Source organism: Choloepus didactylus, chromosome 17 (genome assembly GCF_015220235.1).
Source record: "Choloepus didactylus isolate mChoDid1 chromosome 17, mChoDid1.pri, whole genome shotgun sequence".
Classification (NCBI taxonomy): domain Eukaryota; kingdom Metazoa; phylum Chordata; class Mammalia; order Pilosa; family Megalonychidae; genus Choloepus; species Choloepus didactylus.
In genome coordinates this window covers 685,935-696,100 of record NC_051323.1, presented here as the reverse complement: position 1 = coordinate 696,100, position 10,166 = coordinate 685,935, and the positions used below count along the sequence as shown (strand labels likewise).

At 39.8% G+C, this 10,166-nt stretch overlaps 1 pseudogene; it reads left to right on the top strand.

Moving 5' to 3' along the window:
* The first annotated feature begins 678 nt into the window (after window positions 1–678).
* Window positions 679–9,340, top strand: LOC119512792 (annotated as a pseudogene).
* Window positions 9,341–10,166: the final 826 nt, after the last annotated feature.

The following is a 10,166-nucleotide window of genomic DNA, read 5'->3' as shown; positions in this document are numbered from 1 at the left end:
ACACACCAAAGATCTTACAAACATGTTAACGAGGAAAACACAACCACACAGGTCTTGGAGCATGAGTGATTTGATAGTATAGACAGAGAGTGTTGGGCATTCAAAGATTCAATCCCCACTCTGGATGAAAAAGGCTGGAAGATGCTCGTACCTCATGGGGAACCTCCAATTCCTTTGATCCTTCCTCTGACTTCCTGTCATTCTTCTTCATTCTCAGTACATTATAGCTAAGTATTCAAAACCCATCCATGGCATGGATCACTCTTCCCTCAGGTCCATTACAGATTGATTTTCTCTCCATTGATCATTAACTGCCCATATGGAGTAGTTACTCTGTAGAGGTCCAACACCGGGCATTGGAGACACCAAGGAGAAGACACAGGCCTCTTACTTGATGCACCTCACAGTCCAGTTGGTAGATTCATTGCAAGGTGGTGCCATTGCCTGTAATAGAGGAATCCCCAAGGTGCTGTAGAGAGACAGACTGGGGCAGGAAAAATGTATCTGTCTAGAGGTGTTGGGGAAAGACAGTTCAAGAGATGGTATTTAAACTGGGTCTAGATAGGCAAGGAAGCCTGGACAAACAGTGAAGAAACAGGGAAGAAAGAAGAGGCATTTCAGACACAGGCAAAGACTCCAGTTTGTCACAGGAGCAATGAAGAATCTGTTAGAGCCATGATGGTCGGGAATGAGGTGGATGCAAGCTGTGCAGAGCCTCAAATGTGAGCTTTCTGTTGAAAATAGAAAAGTGTTGCCTTTACATGTGACTTTATATTTTGGGGGCTGGATTCTAACATCTGGTGTTGATGCATGTGGGAGGGTGATTGGTGTGGCCCACACCTTTTCATATGGGATTCCTCTCCTTCTTCATTGACAATGCTGACCCCAGGTGAGTGCAGAGAACAGTACGTAGTAATACAGTGGGGGCTGATGGTTTTGACCTCAAGGGACACTGATAAACCAATAGAAGGGCTGTATATCAATTCTCAGAAAATCACTTTGCCAAAAGCCAACTCACCAAATAAGCCATGGACCAATGTAAGTCACGTGACTATCCAAATAAGGTAGAGCACGTTGCTGTCTTGCTTGGCTGGGAGAAGCAGAAGCCTGGGTAGAAAACCAGGCAAAGGCCATGCAAAATGTAGGGTGAGGTCATAGGTTCACAAAAGGGAGCACAACCAAAGTTTCATTGAAGGGAAAGCCCACACACTCACACATGAAATGGCACATACAAATGAAGAGGGAACTCATCCCTTGACCAAAATCCTCAATAAATCAATGTCAGTGAGCAGGACATTCTGTGACTTGGCATTTGGTCACTTGGTTTTCAATGAATTAGCCATCAGTAAATTGTTTTTCAGGGACTTGGTCTGCTTCTCAGGACAAGGCCCTGATCAGAGGTCTATGCTTGTCCACCAATGCCTTCCAACTGAACGCTTATGCAGGGAACATGTTTAAAGAAAGATTAACTCACTGAACTCTCCACTAACCTTTCCTTGCCCCACAGTTCAAATCCTCTGAAAGAAGGCTGAGGTCATGTTCCATGGTATGTATGAATCTTCTTTCCTGTCTTTTTCCATCTTCACCAAAATTTCCTCTCTTTGGGTCACTTTCTCTTTCCTTATCTTGCTCTCAGCCTCACTCTCATTCTTGCTCTTGCTTTTTCTTCCTATCAACAATGATATAAATTACCACTTAGCTTGGGCTGCTTAGTGTATTCCATGGTCTTCATAGAGACAGCATGCTGTGTAATTGATCACCTTTGTGCAAAGAAGGAATCCTGTAATTAGGAGTACTTTGATGGGGAACCCTGGCTCTATAACTCAGGAGATCACAAGCATTTCTACACTGGTGAGGTTCCATTTAATGCAAATGTAACATGTCTTTCCTGTCCCTTGCTCTGAATCAGTTGGGACATTTGTCTAATTTAAACACTATAAATTACACTCATCCACCATAGATAGGGATGAGGTCAAGGTACTTGATAGATCCTCTTTCACATGGCTTGAATCCATCACTGTCTTCCTGCAAGGCCTCTTAGCTTTCTCCTGAGTGGATAGAGGCCTCATAACTCTCTGATCTGAGAAAATGGGTCCATTTTCTCTGACACTCATTAGGATCCTTGTTCAGAAAATTTGGCAAAAGTATTATGGCTCAGATTCAGAAGGCATGTACTGAAAGTTAAACTTGCACTGCACCTGTCATTACTCTATGTTTTGTTATCACAACCATCAAATTTTCTCCAATTTCTCTTACCACTTTGTCTATTACTCTGAAAGATTTAACATGGGAAAATTCAAGGATAGTAGCTGGATGTGCCATGTAATTATGCACCATTTTTGGCCAATTTAGCACAATTGAAATTTACAAACAAAATTCTCTTCTGTTCCAATCACTGTTTCTCTGGTGTGTGACCCCTCATGAAGAATAAAAACCTCTCTTTGGGAATCTAGCATCTGTGGTGGTTTGAATCTGTTATGCAGTCTATAAAAAGCCCTGTTCTTTAATGTAACGTTGTGGGAGCAGACCTATTATAGGTGGGTTCTTTTGATAAGGTTGTCTCCAAGGAGATGTGACCCACCCAACTGTGAGTGAGATTTTTTGATTAGATTATTTCCATGGAGGTCTGACCCCATTCATTCTTAGTTTACTCACATCCTTAAGAGGGCTCAGGGGCTGACAGAAAACCAGGTGCTTTGAGATGCATACAGAAAGATGTTTGGAGATGCTGAACTAAGAGATGAAGTCCAGAGTTTGCCCCGGAGAAGCTAAGAGATTACCTCCAAATGCTTAAAGAGAAACATGCTGGGAGAACAAGCAAGGGTGCACAGGAACTGAAAGAGAGAAGCTAAGAGAGGCAGAAGCCAAGAGACATTTTGGAGAAAGCCATTTTGAAACCAGAACTCAGGAGCAAAGGACAGGCAGACAATAGCCACATGTCTTCCCAGCTGACAGAGGTGTTCCAGATGCCATCAGCCATTCTTCAGTGAAGGTATCCTACACTTTTATGGACTTCAAGCTGTAGATTTGTAACCTAGTAAATCTCTTCTATAAAAGCTGATCCATTCCTGGTATTTTGCATTCCAGCAGACTTAACAAATTGGAGCAGCATCTCTTACCTGGAAGTTCCCCTGAACTCCTTAAAAGTTTTTAAAGGAAATTGTATTCTAGCTATCAATTATACTCCATTTCCTGACAGAGTATTTTTATTTTTGTTTTCCAAAGTTTGTCTTTGTTGTCATGCCCTCCATTGAATCACACTTCCAAAGAATATCTGAGTTTGAAGTGAAGTAAGAGCTTCCACTGTGCACCTCCTCTCCCCTTCCACCCAGCTTGGCCCCTGAGATCTCTGATACTCTTGACTGGAATAAAAGCCTTGAACCCAACTGCTCTGCTCTGTGTATGAATGTGAGCTGCTACACTAATAATGCTAATTAAGCTATAGTGACCCAGAAAAGATTTCTTGGAGAGGACTTGTAAGGAGAAGTTTCTCCACTTACTTTCATTTCCCTGTGATGACAGCTCCATGATCTGAAACCCCCAAAGAATAACCCATAGCACAGTATACAGAACCCAGTATATGCACTCTATAAAGTTTGTTTAAATATGAAGTAATGAGAAAAACTGTGTATTAATAAAAGGGGCAATCTACTGAGAAAAAATAACAACTACAAATATTTACTCACCTAACCACAGTGCCCCAAAATCCATGAGGCAAAAACTGGCAAAATGGAAGAGTGAAATAGATGTTAATACAATAATATTTGGAGACTTCAATACAACACTTTGATTAATAGAGAGAACATCTAGATAGAAAACCAATAAGGAAACAGAGAACTTGAATGATGTGATAAATGAACTAGACCTAAGAGATGTATGTGAACCATTGCACCCAAAACAGCAGGATATGCATTCTTCAAGGTGCACAAGGATCATTCTCCAGGATAAACCACATGTAGGTCACAAGACAAGTCTCAATAAATTTCAAAAAATTGAAATCACACAAGCATCTTCTCTGAAAATAATGGAATGAAGCTGTAAACAAAAAATGGGAGAAGAACTGGATAATCCATAAATGTATGAAGTTACATAACACCATATTAAACAAGCAGAGGGTCAAAGAAGAAATTGCAAGGGAAATTAGTCAATATCTTGAGACAAAATGAGAACACAATACATCAAAATGTATGGGATGCAGTGAAGACAGTGCTGAGAGGGAAATTCATAGCCCTAAATATCTACATTACAAAAGATGAAAAAGCTAAAATCAAAGACCTACCTGCACACCTGAAATAAGCAGAAAAATAGCAGAACAGAAACCCCAAAGTAAGTAGAAGGGAAGAAATAACAGAGAGTAGGGCAAAAATAAATGAATTGAGAATAAAAATTTTAGAATTAGCAAAGCCACAGTTGGTTCTTTGAAAAGGTCAATAAAATTGACAAACCCTAACCTAGATTGACAGAGAAAAAAAGAGAGAAGATGCAAATAAATAAAATCAGAAATGAGAGAAGGGTCACTACTACTGACCCACAGAAACAAAAAGGATCATAAGAAGATACTATGAACAGTTGTATACCGATACCCTAGATGAAATGGGCAATTCGTACAACTTACTCTTCCTTTACAAAAATTTAGAACACTTTAAGAGATCCATTACAAGCAAAGAGAATTATTCAGTCATCAAAAACCCCCAAACAAAAAAAGCCATGGAACAGCAGGCTTCACAGTTGATTTCTATTGAATATTCCAAGAAAAATTAATACCAATCCTGCTCAAACTCTTCCAAAAAATTTGAAGGTGAGAAAACACCACCTAATTCATTCTGTGAGGCAAATAATACCCTAATACTAAAGCCAAATAAAGATACTACAAGTAAAGAAAATTACAGACTGATTTCTCTAGTGAATATAAACACAGAAATCCTTATCAAAATACTTGCAAATCAAATCCAATAGCACACCCAAAGAATTGTGCACCATGATCAAGTGATTATATCCCAGGTATGCAAAGGTGGTTCAACATTAGGACATCAGTTAATGCAATACACCACATTCGCAAATTGTAGGGGGAAACCACATGATTATCTTGATTGATGCAGAAAGGGCATTTGACAAAGTCCAGCATCCTTTCTTGATAAAAACACTTTGAAAGATAGAAGTCAAAGGAAACTTCCTCAACATGATAAGGGCTTATATGAAAAGCCTACTGCTATCATCTTACTCGGTGGTGAAAAACTGAAATCTTTCCTTTTAAAATCTGGAATACAAAAAGGATGCTCACTGTCACCACGTTCATTCAACATTGTGGTAGAAGTTCTAGGTAGAGTAGTTTGGCAAGAAAAAGAAATAAAAATCACCCAAATTGGAAAGGAAGAAGTTAAACTTTCACTCTTGCAGATGACATGATCCTATATGTAGAAAGTCCCAAAAAATCTACAACAGAGCTACTAGAACTAATAAATGAGTTCAGCAATGTGGCAAGATACAAGATCAACTCACAATATTCAGTAGTGTTTCTATACACTACCACTAAGCAATCTGAGGAGTAAATCAAGAAAAAAATTTTCATTTACAATAGCAAATAAAAGAATCAAATGTCAAGGAATAAATTTAACCAAGGATTTAAAGGACTGAACACAGAAAACTACAAAACATTGCTAAAATAAATCAAAGAAGACCTAAATAAATGGAAGGACATTCTGTGTTCACAGATTGGAAGACTAAATATTGTTGATATATCAATTCTACCCAAATTGATATACAAATTCAATGCAATCCCAATCAACTTTCCAATAGCCTACTTTACAGAAATGGAAAAGCCAATTATCAAATTTATTTGGAAGGGTAAAGGGCTCTACATAGTCAGAGAATCTTGAAAAGGAAGAACAAAGTTGGAGGACTCCTACTTCCTGACTTTAATGCATATTACAAAGCTACAGTGGTCAAAATAGCATGGTACTCACTTATTAATTAGCCAAGTTATTTATTTTGCTACCATTGCTAATGGTTCTGTGAATTATAGTCCTCACTCATTGTCTTAAATAGAACACATGATTGTTTAAAATTTTGTCAGCTATACTGTTTTTTAAGATGGCAGCCTGGCTACAAATTTTAATTTTAAAAGTATAACTGAGATGTATATCAATTTTGATTGAAATAAGGCAATGTTTTTTTTAAAAATGATCCTGAGACAAACAGGAAGATAAACAATTTTTAAAAGGCAAGATAAAATCCAATTGATTAATTTAAAATAGAGTTCTAATTTTATTAGTCCATAGTGAATATTGAGTATACTTGTGCTGGTTTGAATGTATTATGCCCCGCAAAACACCATTATCTTTGATGCAATCTTGTGTGGGCAGACGTATTAGTGTTGATTAGATTGTAATTCTTTGTTTCCATAGGGATGCGATGTACCCAACTATCCTAGTTTGCTAATGCTGCAGAATGCAAAACACCAGAGATGGATAGGCTTTTATAAAACAGGGGTTTATTTTGCTACACAGTTACAGTTTTAAGGCCACAAAACGTCCAAGGTAACACCTCAGCAATTGGGTACCTTCACCAGAGGATGGCCAATGGCATCCGGAAAACCTCTGTTAGCTAGGAAGACAGCTGGCATCTGCTCCAAAGCTCTGGCCTCAAAACGGCTTTCTCCCAGGACGTTCCTCTCTAGCAAGCTTGCTCCTCTTCAAAACATCACTCCCAGCTGCACTCAGTTGCCTCTCTTTGAGTCAGCTCATTTATATAGCTCCATCGATCAAGGCCCACCCTGAATGGGCAGGGCCACACCTCCATGGGAACATCTCATCAGAATCATTACCCACAGCTGTGTGGGGCACATTCCAAGCAAATCCAACCAGCACAAAAACGTCTGCCCCACAAAACTACAAAGATAATGGCATTTGGGGGACACAATACATTCAAACTGGCACACCAACTGTAGGTGATAACTCTGACTAGATAATTTCTATGGAGGTGTTGCCCTGCCCATTTGGCAAGGGCCTTGATTAGTTTACTAGGGCACTATATAAGCTCAGACAGGAGTGAGCTTGCTACAGTCAAGAGGGACACTTTGAAGATTGCACTAGAACTGAGAGAGGAGCTGCAGCTTACAGAGACATTTTGGAGATGGCCTTTGAAAGCAGTCTTTTGCTCCTGAAAAGTTAAGAGAGGACAAATTCCCCAAGAGCAGATAAGAGAGACAGTTTTGAGGAACTCAGCCTAGAGAGGAACATCCTGGGAGAAAGCATTTTGAAACTAGAACTCTGGAGCAGATGCCAGCCACATGTCTTCCCAGTGAACAGAGGTTTTCCAGACACCACTGGCCATCCTCCAGTGAAGATACCTGATTGTTGATGACTTACCTTGGATGGACACTTTATGGCCTTAAGACTGTAACTGTGTAACCAAATAAACCCCCTTTATAAAAGCTGATCAATTTCTGGCATTTTGCAAAAAGGCAGTATTAGCAAACTGGAACTGTATATCCATATCCAAAAGAATGAAAAAGAACAATTATCTCACACCTTATACAAAAATTAACTTGAAATGGATCAAAGACCTATAAATAAGAACCAAGACCATAAAACTCCTAGAAGAAAATGTAAGGATGCATCTTCAAGATCCTGTGGTAGGCAATGGTGTCTTTGACTTTACACCCAAAGCACAAGCAATGGAAGAAAAAAATACATAAATGGGACCCCCTCAAAATTAAAAAAACTGTGCATCAAAGGACTTTGTCACAAAAATAAAAAGACAACTTACTCAATGGTAGAAAATATTTGGAAACCATGTATCCTATAAGGGTTTATTATCCAGAATATATAAAGAAATTCTACAATCAGCAACAAGAAGACAAACAGCCCAAATAAAATATGAACAAAAGACTTGAATAGACATTTCTCGGAAGAGGATATCCAAATGGCTAAAAAGCAAATGAAAAGATGTTCAACATCTAGCTATTAGGGAAATACAAACCAAAACCATGAGATATCATTTCATACCCACTAGAATAGCTACTATTTAAAAAAATGAGAAACATTCATTCATTGCTGGTGGGAATGTAAAATGGTGCAGCCACTGTGGAAGATAGTTTGGCATTTCCTCAATATGCTAAGTATAGAATTACCATATATCCCAGCAATCTTGCTTATAGATATATTCCTAGAAGAATTGAAGACAGGGATCTGAAAAGACATTTGCACACCAATGTTCATAGTGACATTATTCATAATTGCCAAAAGATGGAAACAACCCAAATGTCTATCAGCTGATGAATGGATAAACAAAATGTGATATAATGAAGGAGACTTGAGGGGCCGGGCCGGGCGGATCCCCTCCCCTCCCCAATGTGAGCAGTGTCCCGAGCCCTCGGCAGGCGAAGGCGGCCCTGAGAATTGGAGCCGGTGGCCGGGGCCTGGAACACGAGGCACTGTCTCCTCTCCTGACCAGTTTGGTGCCTTTCGTGCCGGCGCCGCGACTTCCCGACAACCCGGGCTTCGGCTCCCAACAGCGACTCGAAAGGCTTGATTCTTTGCTGTCAGACTACGATATCCTCTTTTTATCTAATATCCAGCAGCATTCAGTAAGAAAAAGAGATCTACAGACCTCAACACATTTAGAAACACTACTAACTTTTTCAGCCTTGAAAAGCTAAGCCAACTTGAAAGGTGAAATCACTGCCCTCCCCCCTACGTGGGATCAGACACCCAGGGGAGTGAATCTCCCTGGCAACGTGGAATATGACTCCCGGGGAGGAATGTAGACCCGGCATCGTGGGACGGAGAACATCTTCTTGACCAAAAGGGGGATGTGAAAGGACATGAAATAAGCTTCAGTGGCAGAGAGATTCCAAAAGGAGCCGAGACGTCACTCTGGCATTTTAAATTGTATCTGACATCGAGTACTGACCGCTTTTCACAAAATTTCAAAGTGGTGGTGGTGGATGGTAAAGATGAAAGCGAGTATACTGTAAAATGGCAGGATTTCTTCAGTGGACATGTGGTTGCCACTTTGGAGATTTGTTAATGATGCTGAAGATAAAAGAATGTTAGTTTATAAATCTGAAGATATCAAGAATGTTTCACGTTTGCAGTCTCCAAAAGTGTGTGGTTATTTAAAAGTGGATCAAGAAGAGTTGCGTCCAAAGGGGCTAGTAGACAGAGAGGCACCTGAAGTGCATACAAATTCATATTAGAGCTTGTTCATCGAGTGAGGAGAAGAGCCGATCCTAATCCTATGAAGAATACGTGTAAATTATTGGTGGTAGCAGATCATCGCTTTTACAAATACATGGGCAGAGGGGAAGAGAGTACAACTACAAATTACTTGATAGAGCTAATTGATAGAGTTGATGACATCTATCGGAACACTTCATGGGACAATGCAGGTTTCAAAGGTTATGGAATACAGATAGAGCAGTATAGATTCGCATTCTCAAGTCTCCAGAAAATGTAAATCTGGTCAAAGGCACTATAACATGGCAAAAAGTTACCCAAATGAAGAAAAGGATGCTTGGGATGTGAAGATGTTGCTAGAGCAATTTAGCTTTGATATAGCTGAGGAAGCATCCAAAGTCTGCCTAGCACATCTTTTCACATACCAAGATTTTGATATGGGAACACTTGGATTAGCTTATGTTGGTTCTCCCAGAGCAAACAGTCATGGAGGTGTTTGTCCAAAGGCTTATTATAGTCCAGTTGGGAAGAAAAATATTTATTTGAATAGTGGCTTGACCAGTACAAAAAATTATGGTTAAACCATCCTTACAAAGGAAGCTGACCTGGTTACAACACATGAATTGGGACACAATTTTGGAGCAGAACATGATCCTGATGGTCTAGCAGAATGTGCCCCAAATGAGGACCAAGGAGGAAAATATGTTATGTATCCCATAGCTGTGAGTGGAGATCATGAGAACAATAAGATGCTTTCAAACTGCAGTAAACAGTCCATCTATAAGACCATTGAAAGTAAGGCCCAGGAGTGTTTCCAGGAACGCAGCAACAAAGTGTGTGGGAACTCCCGGGTGGATGAAGGGGAAGAATGTGATCCAGGCATCATGTACCTGAACAAGGATACCTGCTGCAGCAACGACTGTACTCTGAAACAGGGTGTTCAGTGCAGTGATAGGAATAGTCCTTGCTGTAAAAACTGTCAATTTG